Below are 12607 nucleotides of genomic sequence, written 5' to 3' on the forward strand. Positions count from 1 at the left end.
ATGCAACTCCAAGGATCAATTTCCTTAGGATCGCAAATCTCTCAACGATCTGTTAAAATAAGTCAAGCCAACGTTCAAGTATATAATGCAAATTATCAAGGAAGAATCACATACTTTGATCAAACCAATTTAATGCTCTTTTTTCTACGCTAAACAAGCACTGTAATTTAAGTGTAGTTTACTGTGTAATTAGTAGAGAGAAGAAAGAGAGAAAAATCTTGGTGAGGCATTGTATAACAATTATTACGAGTGTACTTAGAACCAAGAGTGAGTTGGTATTCGGAGATAATATCAACACAATTGTACGAAGATATTCAAGGAGCTTTGAAGAGAGAACACTCTTGCAACCCAAGGAGACTGGAGTAGGATTCACATTGAATCCGAACCAGTATAAAAATTTTGGGTATCTTTAATTACTGCACTTTACTTCTGCCTTTAGTTTTATTCTGTCTTTACTTTAGTCGAATATTTGGTAAACTAGTCAACTACTTAGGATATAAGAAGAAAAATCGATAATTCACCTCCCTTGTACTTTCAATTGGTATCAGAGCAAGTCTCACTTATTTAAGTTTTGCTTAACAGCTAGTGAGAAAAGATCATGTCAAACCAAGTAACTATTGGAGCACTCTTTCAAGAAGGGACATCTCAAGTAAGACCACTATATTTCAACCAACAATACTTCCCTCATTGGAAAGTGTGCATGAAAATATATGAAAAGTCCTATGACGTCAAAGTATGGCGTGTTATCAAAAAGGGAAGCTATCGAGTTCCAGCATCAAAGTCTGACAAGAAAACTGAAGGACAATCATCCACTGATCGTGAAGATATAGATGACTAATGTGACAAATGGTTTTTCTTCAAGTTAACGCTAAGGCATGAAATTTGGTCTATAATGCTATAAGTGGAGAAGAATATGAGAAAATTTCAAGTTGTGATATCGCCAAGAAAATGTGGAAAAAACTGGAAGTTACATATGAATGAACTAGCAAAGTGAAAGAAACAAGGATAAATCTGTTGGTTCATGACTATGTGATGAGCACAAAACACATCTCAAAATGATTGCTCACTAGTCAAAGATAGTATAGTTAAATTATCGTCTCCACAAGGATTGAATTTAAACATTGTTCGAATAATCTTCAATTGATTACTATCCACGAAAATTAACACTTGATTCGATGATTATCAACTACGATTTACTACTAAAAATTGAGCAATTAACAATTGATCACAAAAGACAACAGATGAGCAACAAAGAAATATCAATGAGAGAAATAAGGGTAATTGAATATACAAGTGCATAATAATTGACTCGGGATCCAATTCTTGAGTTAGTTCACTCTATAATACTGTTAATTCTCACGAATTCAAGAGATAATTAGATTACATTTGAAGTTAATGTTCCTGTTTTGATTAAACGTTAATTTCAGTAATTAATCCAATTGAAATACGATAAACAATTGCAATGAATAAAATGATGGTTATGGTCTAAAGGGTAACTTCTCACGAATATTTTCCTATTTTCTAGTTCGATTAACAATTCAAGAGGCTCTTTTGATTACCTATTTGCGTCACGAATATAAACTAGAGCATAAGAAGTAAGGAAATTCAACAATTCAAGCTCCTCTTTCAATTAAGCAAAATAAGAAATAACTCCACAATACGAATTAAAACTCCATCAATTAATTCTAATAATTATCAAGAATCGAATCCCTAACAATGTTATCAAAACAATGTATCTGTCAACACCCTAATATAAATTACTCCATAGGTATGGATACAGTCATCTCAATAAGGTTTAAGAACAAAAAAGACATCAACGATAATGATTCGATATAAACTCCTGTATTGCACCGATCGTTGGTTGAAATATTGATGAATTCTTGTGTCTTCTTGCCTTAGCTGGTTCTTCAATCCTTCGTAGGTCCAAAAGTCCCTTCAAAAATGTATTTTTGGTGTATTTATACCCTGTTAGAACGAGCCCAAACGAAACTACCCTTTCCTAGCCGAAACAGAAAATAACTCTGAGAAATTTGTACACCCGCGCCGCTCCCTGTGCCGCGCCATGGGGCGCACTTGTGGGGATCTTTAGAGAGGTGAAATCTGATAGGCAGCCTGCTTTTACACAGTCGCGCCGCGCCATGCGGCGCGCCAGTATTGTTTTCTCAGAGTAATTATTCCGTCCACTTTTTGACATCCGGACATGGTCCTCGACCACCAAATGTGATCCCGACTTAATTTCTTGGGCTTCTACTCAGACTTCAAAGCTCCAGCTTGTTCGATTTAGCTCCAAATCAACTTTTTAACTCGGAATCACTTCCTGTAAGGCAAAAACACGTAATAAGTGTCATTCATTATCATTTAATCTCAAACACGTGTAAAATGCAGTAATTAGAGTGCAATACTGCGGCTAAAACATGATTTTCTAGCCTACCATTAACATCCCGCACTTAGACCCTTGCTCGTCCTCGAGAAATAAAACCACACTTCATATAGGGACGAACATTTCATCAAACAACTTCCCTAACACATCATGCCAAGAATATTTAAAGCAGACTAAGCACCTTATCATAACATCTTAGCCTCAAATATCGACTCAAAAGCACCACACATTTTTTCACAACCTGCTCACTTACTCTAACACAGAAGTCAATGTCATTTCCTTTAATTCGCAAGTCATGTGCCCTCACACCAAAAACAAATAGAGAGTAGTCCCGCACAAAATAAAATTCACGAACAAATAGGAACTCAAGATAGACATAATTCACTCACTCTCAGAATTAAAATTTATGTGTCATAGAAAATGTGCCATAGGCTTTCCCGTAGTGTACTACTCTACTAATTGAGCTCATTCAGTCAAAGATCAAGTAGGACTTAATTTTGGTTGCAACGTAGGCTGCGGGACAGGCATGATATAATTTGGAAAATAGTGTCTACACTTCCCTAAAACATACAATTTCACAAATTCAAACCCCACATTTATGTTGAACCAAACCCTTACCTTCACATCATATTAATACCAACCTCTCAATTTCTTTAAGCACAGACAAAGAAAGATTTACCACTAGCAAGGAATAATTTTCTTTATAATATATACAAACACCAATATTTTTCTTCATCTTTTTTTTTTCAATTCCCTACAAGTGGCTCTCACAATTATTTCAAATAATGCACCTTTCTCCTTTTCTATAGTTCCACTGAAAACCCCAACCATACCTCTATTTAGCTTTTAACAAGCTTAAAAATATATCAAATGCTCAAGAGAGGTAAACGGTTCAATTAGATAGTCAATTCAAATAAAGGGGTCATGCTTATAGTATGGTTGCCAAAGAAAATAGGATTACAGGCTTTAAAGGGCTAACTAGGATACAAAATAATTAGGTGGGTCATAGATATATAATTGGCTCAGCAAGAAAATGCCAATATCACTTCCTAGACTGAACAAGACTATTATTTCGCTTTGCAAACACACAGGGCAGATTCTAGACATCAACTGACATGCACATAATATCAACACAAACTTCACTCACACATTGACACATAACTCACTTAGGATCGAATCGCTATTCCGACTCTCTAATCAAAGCAGTTAACCAAGTCACAAACCACAAAGTTTAAGGTACTTATCCATGAGAGCATAACTAAGACTAGGCGTCCTAACTAAGGCACTCAACACTTTCAAGGCATATGAAGTCAAGGAAAATTGCTTCAAATTAGCGCTATGACTCAAGAATTTATATATAATCCTAAAAAAAACTAACTTCACCCAGTTCAAGTAAAACCTTTGGAAACGAACCGCGACAGAAAGAAAAACCAAGGGAGAATTATAACACTACCTAAGAAAGTAAAATAAAATCAAATAAAAATAAAAGACATATTTTCAGATTTTCAAATTTTTTGACTTTTTTTTATTTTTCTCGTTTGACTTCAAATCCCTCAATAAGCCAGGCGATAAAATCCATCGCCGGGAAGAGTCGAAACTAAACAATTATTATTGCTAACTATTAGAGGCCAATAAAGTTTAGAGTTATAATTATAGACCATATTTTCTAAGAAAGCACGAAACAAATTATACAAAACCAACTGGCAAATAGAAAACCAATACGAACATAAATAAATAGGAACACCTCCACCCCACACTTAAAAAATTGCATTGTCCACAATGCAAAACAATAGAAACAAGAGTGGGGTTTTTGAAAAATTTTCGGTAGTGCAAAACATTTCGGCCAGAAATTGAAAAAAGAAATCTGGAAAATTGAAAAAACATAACGCCCAACCCCCTTTCTTATACAGACCCCCCCCCCCCCCCCCATATCTCTCATTTTCTCTTCTCAAACTTTCCTCTCTAACTCACCCCCAAATTCTTCTTATTCTTCTTCAAATTTCTTCCATTCAAATTCTATCATCTTTTTTACTCAGCAAGGTAAGTTCTCTTTTCTCATCTCTTCTATTTTTTTAGTAGTAATTTTAGGTAGTTTAGTTAATATCTCTAACCCTAGGTAGTTTTTCAATTTTTTTTTGTTAATATTCACATTTTGGCCGAAAATTGTACTTAAACTTGTGGGGTTTTCATTGTTCTTATGATTGTGAAGGATTTTTGGAATGTATTGGTGCTTACTGCATTATTTTGTGATGGAGTTAGGGTGCCTATATGGCCAAAAATTGGTAATATTTGTTTAAGTTTTGTGCACTTTGTGCTATTGTTATGATGTGGTGGTGTTATGGTTGTGTTGGAAGGTGTGATTGATATTGTTGTGTAGTGATTCTAAACCAATTGAAGCTGAAATTATGAGTTGAACTTGGTGAATACAATGTGTTTGATAAAATACCTCAATAACATAGAAGATAAAATTGTTGCTTAATTGGAGGATAATTGTTATGAGATAATGTGATGCTTGATGATAAGTGTGGGGTGGGAGGTCATGTTCTTATATTGTGAGACTTTAATGTGTTAGCCCCAAGTGTTAATACTATCCCATGCTAATGTGTTGTTATGTACTAATTGTGGTGGTCGATTCATGCTAAGTACTTGTGTAGTGTTATATTGTAAATTCTTAATTTTGGTAGTAGTAAATTAGTATAACTTCTTATTTTTCTTTTCTTAGTTACTAGTTTAGCTTCTTGATTTTGTATTTTATACTAGTATAGTCTGTAGTTATGTTATTTTACTGTTGTGTTGGTGGTTGGGTGGGTTGTTGATTACTTGTGGCGTACTTTCAATGGGGTAATCTGAGTCTCCGATATACATTGTACTTGTGAACATGCCAATAACATAAGTGTGGGTTGGTTTCCCTATTTGGTCTTATTTTTTGTTTTAAGTGATGTGGCTAATTTTGTCAGTCTTGTATAGGTACAATGTCTCGCCGTCCTAGAAAATGTTCTAACACAGGTTCCTCCCAGGTTGCCTCTAGTAGCCGTAGAGGAGGTAGGCGGGCACCTCCCCTCTCCTCAGTGGAGGAGGAAATGGAGTGCATTGATCAAGATGTGGATGTGGTCCCGGGCTACGAATATGGCATTCGAGTTGTGCCAGCTCATGCTAGAAATTGGTACAGGACCTTTGTTCCGGCGGTGAGCCCCAACCCGGAAGTTGGTATTGATGATGGAAAGCTAGCCACAAAGTACTAGGGGATATACAACAACATCAGATACCTGGATTTTGAAAGCTTATTCCGTCTCGGTGAATCTGTGAACGTGAATATGGTAAAGTAGTTCTATGCCAACTAGCAACCTGAGGCCAGTTTGGATGCGGTGTGTGGGTTGCAAGTGAGAGGCAAGATGATCCCCTTTTCCTCACAAGTGATAAATCACATTATGGGGTTCATCTCATAAGTTGTTCCAGAGGTTACTGTGTCGGCCCCCTATCCTGACGTTATGCGCCAACTGTGTGGCATTGATTCTCTTGCCACATGGACACGGGATGCTAATGAGTTCCACAAAGACATAAATAAGAGAAATTTCCAGTGTACCTCTAGGGTCATTCTCCGGTTAATAAATCCAAAGATTATGCTTACCCAAAACGACATTGATGTATCCAGGTTGAAGGTGTGTCTTATTTATTCCATCTTGACTCGGATGAAGTTCAATCTTGGAAATATTATGCATAAGAATATGGCTCGAGTATGACCATTTGGGACCCACAGCTTGTATTCCCCGAGCATGATCACTCGGTTTTTGCGGACGTACCATGTGGAGGAGGAGTTTCATTATGATCGGACGATTTTGGTGTTGCAGCCTCCTAAGGCCTTTGATGTCATAGTTGTGACAGACCCCCCTTCTGCTAATGTTCCTGTGGATTAGAGATTACTTCATGTAGAGGAGACATTACAACCGCTATTTGTTGATATGTGCCTTCGCGCTGCTCGGGGAGAGACTGACTTGGCAGAGCTATAGAAGGACCATCCCCTCTCACAGTCATTCAGCAGTGGTTGGGCTTGACGGATGGAGAACAGATGCCACTGGATGAGGACGTAAACTTTGTTCACTCCGATGATGAGAAGTACCTGCGCACCTTTGAGGGTGTGGATGAGGAGTAGGTCAAGGGCCTCAGGGAGTTACCTTTTCACTCTTGTTTCTATTATTTTGCATTGGGGACAATGTAATTTCTTAAGTGTGGGGTGGGGTTCTCCTATTTGTTTTTCTAAATTTCGGATGCTCGTGCTCGGTTCTCGGATGGTTTTGCCTTGAGTCTCAAATTTTTCATCTAATTTGTTGATGAACGCCTTCATGAGATCTTTCATACTAGACTAATTTGACTATTGTGGCTGGTATTGTTGCCTCTGCTAGTTCTGGAAACCTAGTGGTCCTTGACCATGGGGTCTAGGATTATTTTGCTACCATGAGTTCAAACTCCCACTAGGTGAAATCCACGAAAAACCTGGATGTCTTTGCCTCATAGCATTATAGTTGTTCCCACCTTGGTAGTTTCCTCTATTATAGTTCCCCACAACATTGACTTCCTCAACTGAAGGTTGACACTCATTTGTAAGGTGTCCCATTCCACAAAAGTCACATGCTTCTTGCGGCTCACTCTGTACCTTGGCCACTGTCAGCTTTCTTATCTTATTGGCCATGGTGTCTAGATGGTCTTGCATTGATGTGTTAGAGTCCATCTAGTGAACCTCAACTGATTTTCTTCTGTCATTACTCTCAGCAAGCCACTGGTTAGCATCCTCAGATAATTCATCAAGGATTGAGACAACCTCCTCCGGCGTTTTCTTCATTAGTGGACCTCCGCATGCGGTACTTAGAGTTCGTCGCGAGGAAGGTGTCAGTCCATCTCAAAAATCCCGGAGTTGCATCCACAAATCAATTCCGTTGTGGTAACACTTTCTGACTATCTCCTTGAATCTTTCCAAGCTTCGAAAATCGTTTCTTTCTCTTTCTAGAAGAAATTGTGGATTTTCCTTCTAAATTTCCCTGTTTTTGCATCTGAGAAGTACTTGTTAAGAAACATTTTGGTCATATCTTCCAATGTCCTGATCGACCCTATGGGTAAGATACAAAGCCAGTGCTTCGCGTCATCCTTCAATGAAAAGGGAAATTCCCTTAAGTAGACCACATCTTTTGATACTCCGTTGTACTGGAAGGTGTTCGTGATTTCTTCAAAGTCCATCAAGTGAGTTTTGGGATCTTCATTCACCTTCCCTTTGAAGATATATTTGTTTTAGATGGTTTGAAGCAAGCCTTGCTTCAACTCAAAATTTTTTGCTGCTATGGTGGAGGTCTGACACTTATCAGTCATTGATTGTAGAATGGTCTGGCATAGTCACCCAATGATATCCCAGGCCTGGGTGCTACATTCTCGAACTGGTCTTCAACCAAGGGTCAGTTTATATTGAATCTTCGACCCCCACCATCTTCGATAGGGTCCTTAGTAGCTCTAAGGGCTGCCTTAGCTACTATCCGTGTAACTTCTTGTTATGCTGCCTCTCTTGCAGATAAGTCTACTCCGTCAATATCTTTGTTTTCCATGTTATATTGAGTCAAAGTATGACCCAAGAAATTTTCTTCTAATTCTCTTTCTTTTGCTAGTTGTCGCAGGTGTTCCTCCAACTCTGGTTTGTAGGGTATCACTTCTTTTGAAGAAGATTGAGTCATACACCAGAGAAATTAAACTTGTATCCTGCACACAATTGAGAAACGTGAATACACTAAAGTAAAAATTGATTCCTGAATTAGTACTAAAAACTATTTTAAACATTATTGATTTCTAATCCCCAGTAACAACACCAAAATTTGACGAGCGCAAAACACACTATAAAATAATTGCTCGCTAGTCAAAGATAGTATAATTAAATTATCGTCTCCATAGAGATTGGATTTAAACAGTGTTCGAATAATCTTCAGTTGATTACTATCCAGGAAAATTAACATTTGATTTGATGATTATCAACTACTATTTACTAATAAAAATTGAGTAATTAATAATTGATCTCAAAAAACAGCAGATGAGCAACGGAGAAATATGAATAAGAGAAATAAGGGTAATTGACTAGACATGTGCAAGATAATTGACTCGGGATCCAATTCTTGAGTTAGTTCACTCTATAATATTGTTGATTCTCACAAATTCAACAGATAATTAGATTACACTTGAAATTAATGTTCCTCTTTTGATTAAATGTTAATTTCAGTAATTAATCCAATTAAAGCACGGTAATGCAACGAATAAAATGATGGTTATGGTCTAAAGGGTAACTTCTCATGAATATTTCCCTATTTTCTAGTTTAATTAACAATTCAAGAGTCTCTTTCGATTACCTATTTGAATCATGAATGTAAACTAGAGCATAAGATGTAAAGAAATTCAATAATTCAAGCTCCTCTTTCGATTAAGCAAAAATAAGAAATAACTCTACAATACAAATTAAAACTCAATTAATTAATTCCAACAATTATCAAGAATCAAATCCCTAACCAAGTTATCAAAATGTTGTATCTGTCAACACCCTAATGAAAATTACTCCATAGCTATGGAAACAATCATCTCAATAAGGTTTAAAAATAAAGAAGACATCAATGATAATGATGCGATACAAACTCACGTATTATACCGATCGTTGGTTGAAATCTTGATGAATTCTTGTGATTTCTTGACTTGGTTGGTTCTCTAATCTTTCATAGGTCCAAAAGTCCCTTCAAAACGTATTTTGGTGTATTTATACCCCATAGGAATGGGCCCGGACGAAACTATTATTTTTTAGCCGAAATAGGAAATAACTCTGAGAAACTTGTACACTCACATCGCGCCCGCTGCCGCGCCATGTGGCGCGCTTATAGGGATCTTCAGAGAGGTGAAATCTGACAGGCAACCCACTTTTACAGAGTCGTTCCGTGCCATGCGGCTCCCCATGAGGCGCGATAGTATTGTTTTCTCAGAGTAATTCTTTTCGTCCACTTTTTGACATTCGTACTTGGTCCTCGACCCCCAAACGTGATCCCAGCTTAATTTCTTGGGCTTCTACTCAGACTTCAAAGCTCTAACTTATTCGATTTAGCTCCAAATTAATTTTTTAACTCGGAATCACTTCCTGCGAGGCATAAATCACGTAATAAGCGTAATTCACTATCATTTAAGCTCAAACACACGTAATGTAGTAATTAGAGTGCAATACTACGACTAAAATACTGGTTTCTAGCCTATTATCACTAAGAACTCTTCCAGATGAAAGAAGGTTAATCCATTGAAGAAATGTTTGCACGATTCAGAAAAATCATTGGTGATCTGAAAGTTTTTAGTAGACCATACTCAAGTGGTGAGAAGGTTCGAAACATCCTAAGAAGTTTGCCTACCACATGGAAGACAAAAATAGTTACACTTGAATCTCAAGATTTAGACAAACTATCATATGATGAACTGCGTGGAGATCTTATAGCTTTTGAGAAAACACTCTCAAGAAAACGCGTCAGGAAGAGAAGAAGAAAACAGTTGCTTTCAAAGCCACAACTGAAAGCTCTAAGAACAATAATGATGATGACGTAGAGACTCTTGAAGAAGATATTGCCATGGTCTCGAGAAATATGGATGAATTGATGAGAAGATACAGAAACACAAAAAAGGGAAGGATGTCATCCAAAAAACCAGACAATACAATGAACAAGACAAAAATGATGGAAAATGCTTTGAATGCGGAAGGTATGGCCATGTTCAAGCTGAATGCCCAGATCTCAAAAGGAAAGTCTCTAGAGGGTTCAATAAAAATAAATCCTTCGGGAGCTGGAGCGATAAAGATAGCTCAGAACATGAACAAATAGCAAATATGTATTTTATGACTATTCTGAAAAATGATATGAACAAATATTCTAGTTGCTGGACTGATGAAAATGTATCAGACAATAACAACAAAGAAGAAACTGAAAATTGCTTTATGGCATGAGGTGAAACAAGTGAGGTAAGACCTTATAACTTTGATAGATGTAATGAATTGTAGGATATTCTTGATCTTACCCAAAGAGAGTCTAAAAAAATGTTGAATGAATTAAAGAGACTCAATAGGGAAAAGAAAGACTGGGAACTAAAACTTAAAAGTCTATGAAATCGAAAGAGACGTTCTTCAAGAAGAGGTTCAGGAATTGCAATTGCAACTTAATGGCATACGCAAATCCACCAGTCATAGTTCTGTCAAGTCTAACCAAGCGACTTACAAGTCAACTAGAAAAAGGCCTGTTAGAACTGGGTCGATAAGTACTGACACTAGTGGTAGATCAAAACCTGGATGCACCCCTGTGTCATTATTATAACAAAGTTGGGCATAAATATTCCTTTTATAGATTTCGTAAATCTAGTATTTTAGGATGGATTTGGAAATCCAAAATAGTCCCGATTCTAGTAGAACTAACAAACAAGGACCCAAGAAAGCTTGGGTACCTAAAAGAAGGTGATAATTTTATTTTGCAGGAACGCCACAGAAAGAGTCGTAAAGGGAAATGGTATTTAGACAGTGCATGTTCTAGCCACATCGGGTGACAAACATTTGTTCAAAAAGGTCACAAAAATAAATGGAGGGAATGTCAAATTTGGTGATGATTCAAGAGGAAAGATCGTTGGTACAAGTACAGTTCCATTCAATAATAACTGTGACATTATAGAAATGCACCTTGTGGACGGACTCAACTATAATCTCTTGAGCATAAGTCAACTATGTGATTTTGTATATGAAGTCAAATTCAAGAAAACAGGTTGTGCCATTGAAAATGAGATAAGTAAAATCATTCAGTCGGAAAAAAGGTATGGAAATATTTACATTCTAGACGACAATGTAAACCTAGATGGTCATATTTGTTTAGAATCCATATCTAATGATCCATGGCTATGGCATAAAAAACTTGGTCATGAAAGCATGCATTTGATTGAAAACCTCTCCAAACATGACTTAGTCATTGGCCTTCCCAAACTCAATTTCTCTAGAAATCATGTATGTGACACATGCTAACTTGTCAAACAAACCAGAAACTCTTTCAAATCCAAAATATTGTGTCCATAACCAAGCCCCTATAATTACTTCACATGAATTTATTTGGACCTCTAGATCTGCCAACATTGGAGGAAAACAATATGCCTTTGCTATTGTTGATGATTACTCACGTTTTACATAGGTAATTTTCTTATCTCATAAAGAAGAAGCCTTGAATTCTTTTGAGATTTATAGCAAAAGAATTGAAAGAGAAAAGGGATATCTTATCTCAACCTTACAAAGCGACCATGTAGGTGAATTTAAAAGTAGAGATTTTGAAGAATTATACAATGATCAAGGATATACTCATAACTTCTCAACCCCAAGGTCACCTCAACAGAATGGAGTAGTTGAACGCAAGAATAGAACTCTGCAAGATATGGCTAGAATAATATTATTAGAGCACTCTTTGCCAAATTATTTTTGGGCTGAAGCAGTCAGCACAATATGCCACATTCTCAACAGATGTCTCATAATACCTATTCCGAAGAAGACTTCATATGAACTATGGAAAGGTAAGAGGTCAAATATAGGATACTTTCACCCGTTTGGAAGCAAGTGCTTCATTCACAACAATGGTAAGGACAACCTTAGAAAGTTTGATCCAAGGAGTGATGGAGGTATTTTTCTCGGTTATGCTATTAACAATAGATCTTATAGAGCTTACAACAAGCATACTTTATCTGTAGAAGAATCAGTGTATGCTATATTTGATGACAATAATACTACGGTCTAGAAAGGAATCATTATAGGTGATGAAGATATCAGTCAAGAAGCATCACAGACAAACAAGTCACAGAAGTCGACTGATAGTACAGACAAATTCAGAGAGTCAACTAGTGAACCTGTTAGCAATCATACTGAATCCAGAAGGAGTCGAATACTTTAATAATTGAAATGTGACCAAATAAATGGAGAAGCGAACCAGAGTATCAACAAAAGTTTATCATAAGAGATCCAAATGAATGAATGAAACCAAGGGAGCACTCAAAAAGGAAAACAATGTACTTATCTCTCATATCAAACCAAAGAAGGTTGATGAAGCTTTAAAGGATTTAAGTTAGGTACAAGCTATGCAGGATGAACTTGATCAATCCGATAAAAATAAAATATAGGAATTAGTGCCTAAGCCAGCAAATGTTACAATCGTAGGAACA

Source organism: Nicotiana tomentosiformis, chromosome 7, assembly GCF_000390325.3.
Source record: "Nicotiana tomentosiformis chromosome 7, ASM39032v3, whole genome shotgun sequence".
In the NCBI taxonomy this organism is placed as follows: domain Eukaryota; kingdom Viridiplantae; phylum Streptophyta; class Magnoliopsida; order Solanales; family Solanaceae; genus Nicotiana; species Nicotiana tomentosiformis.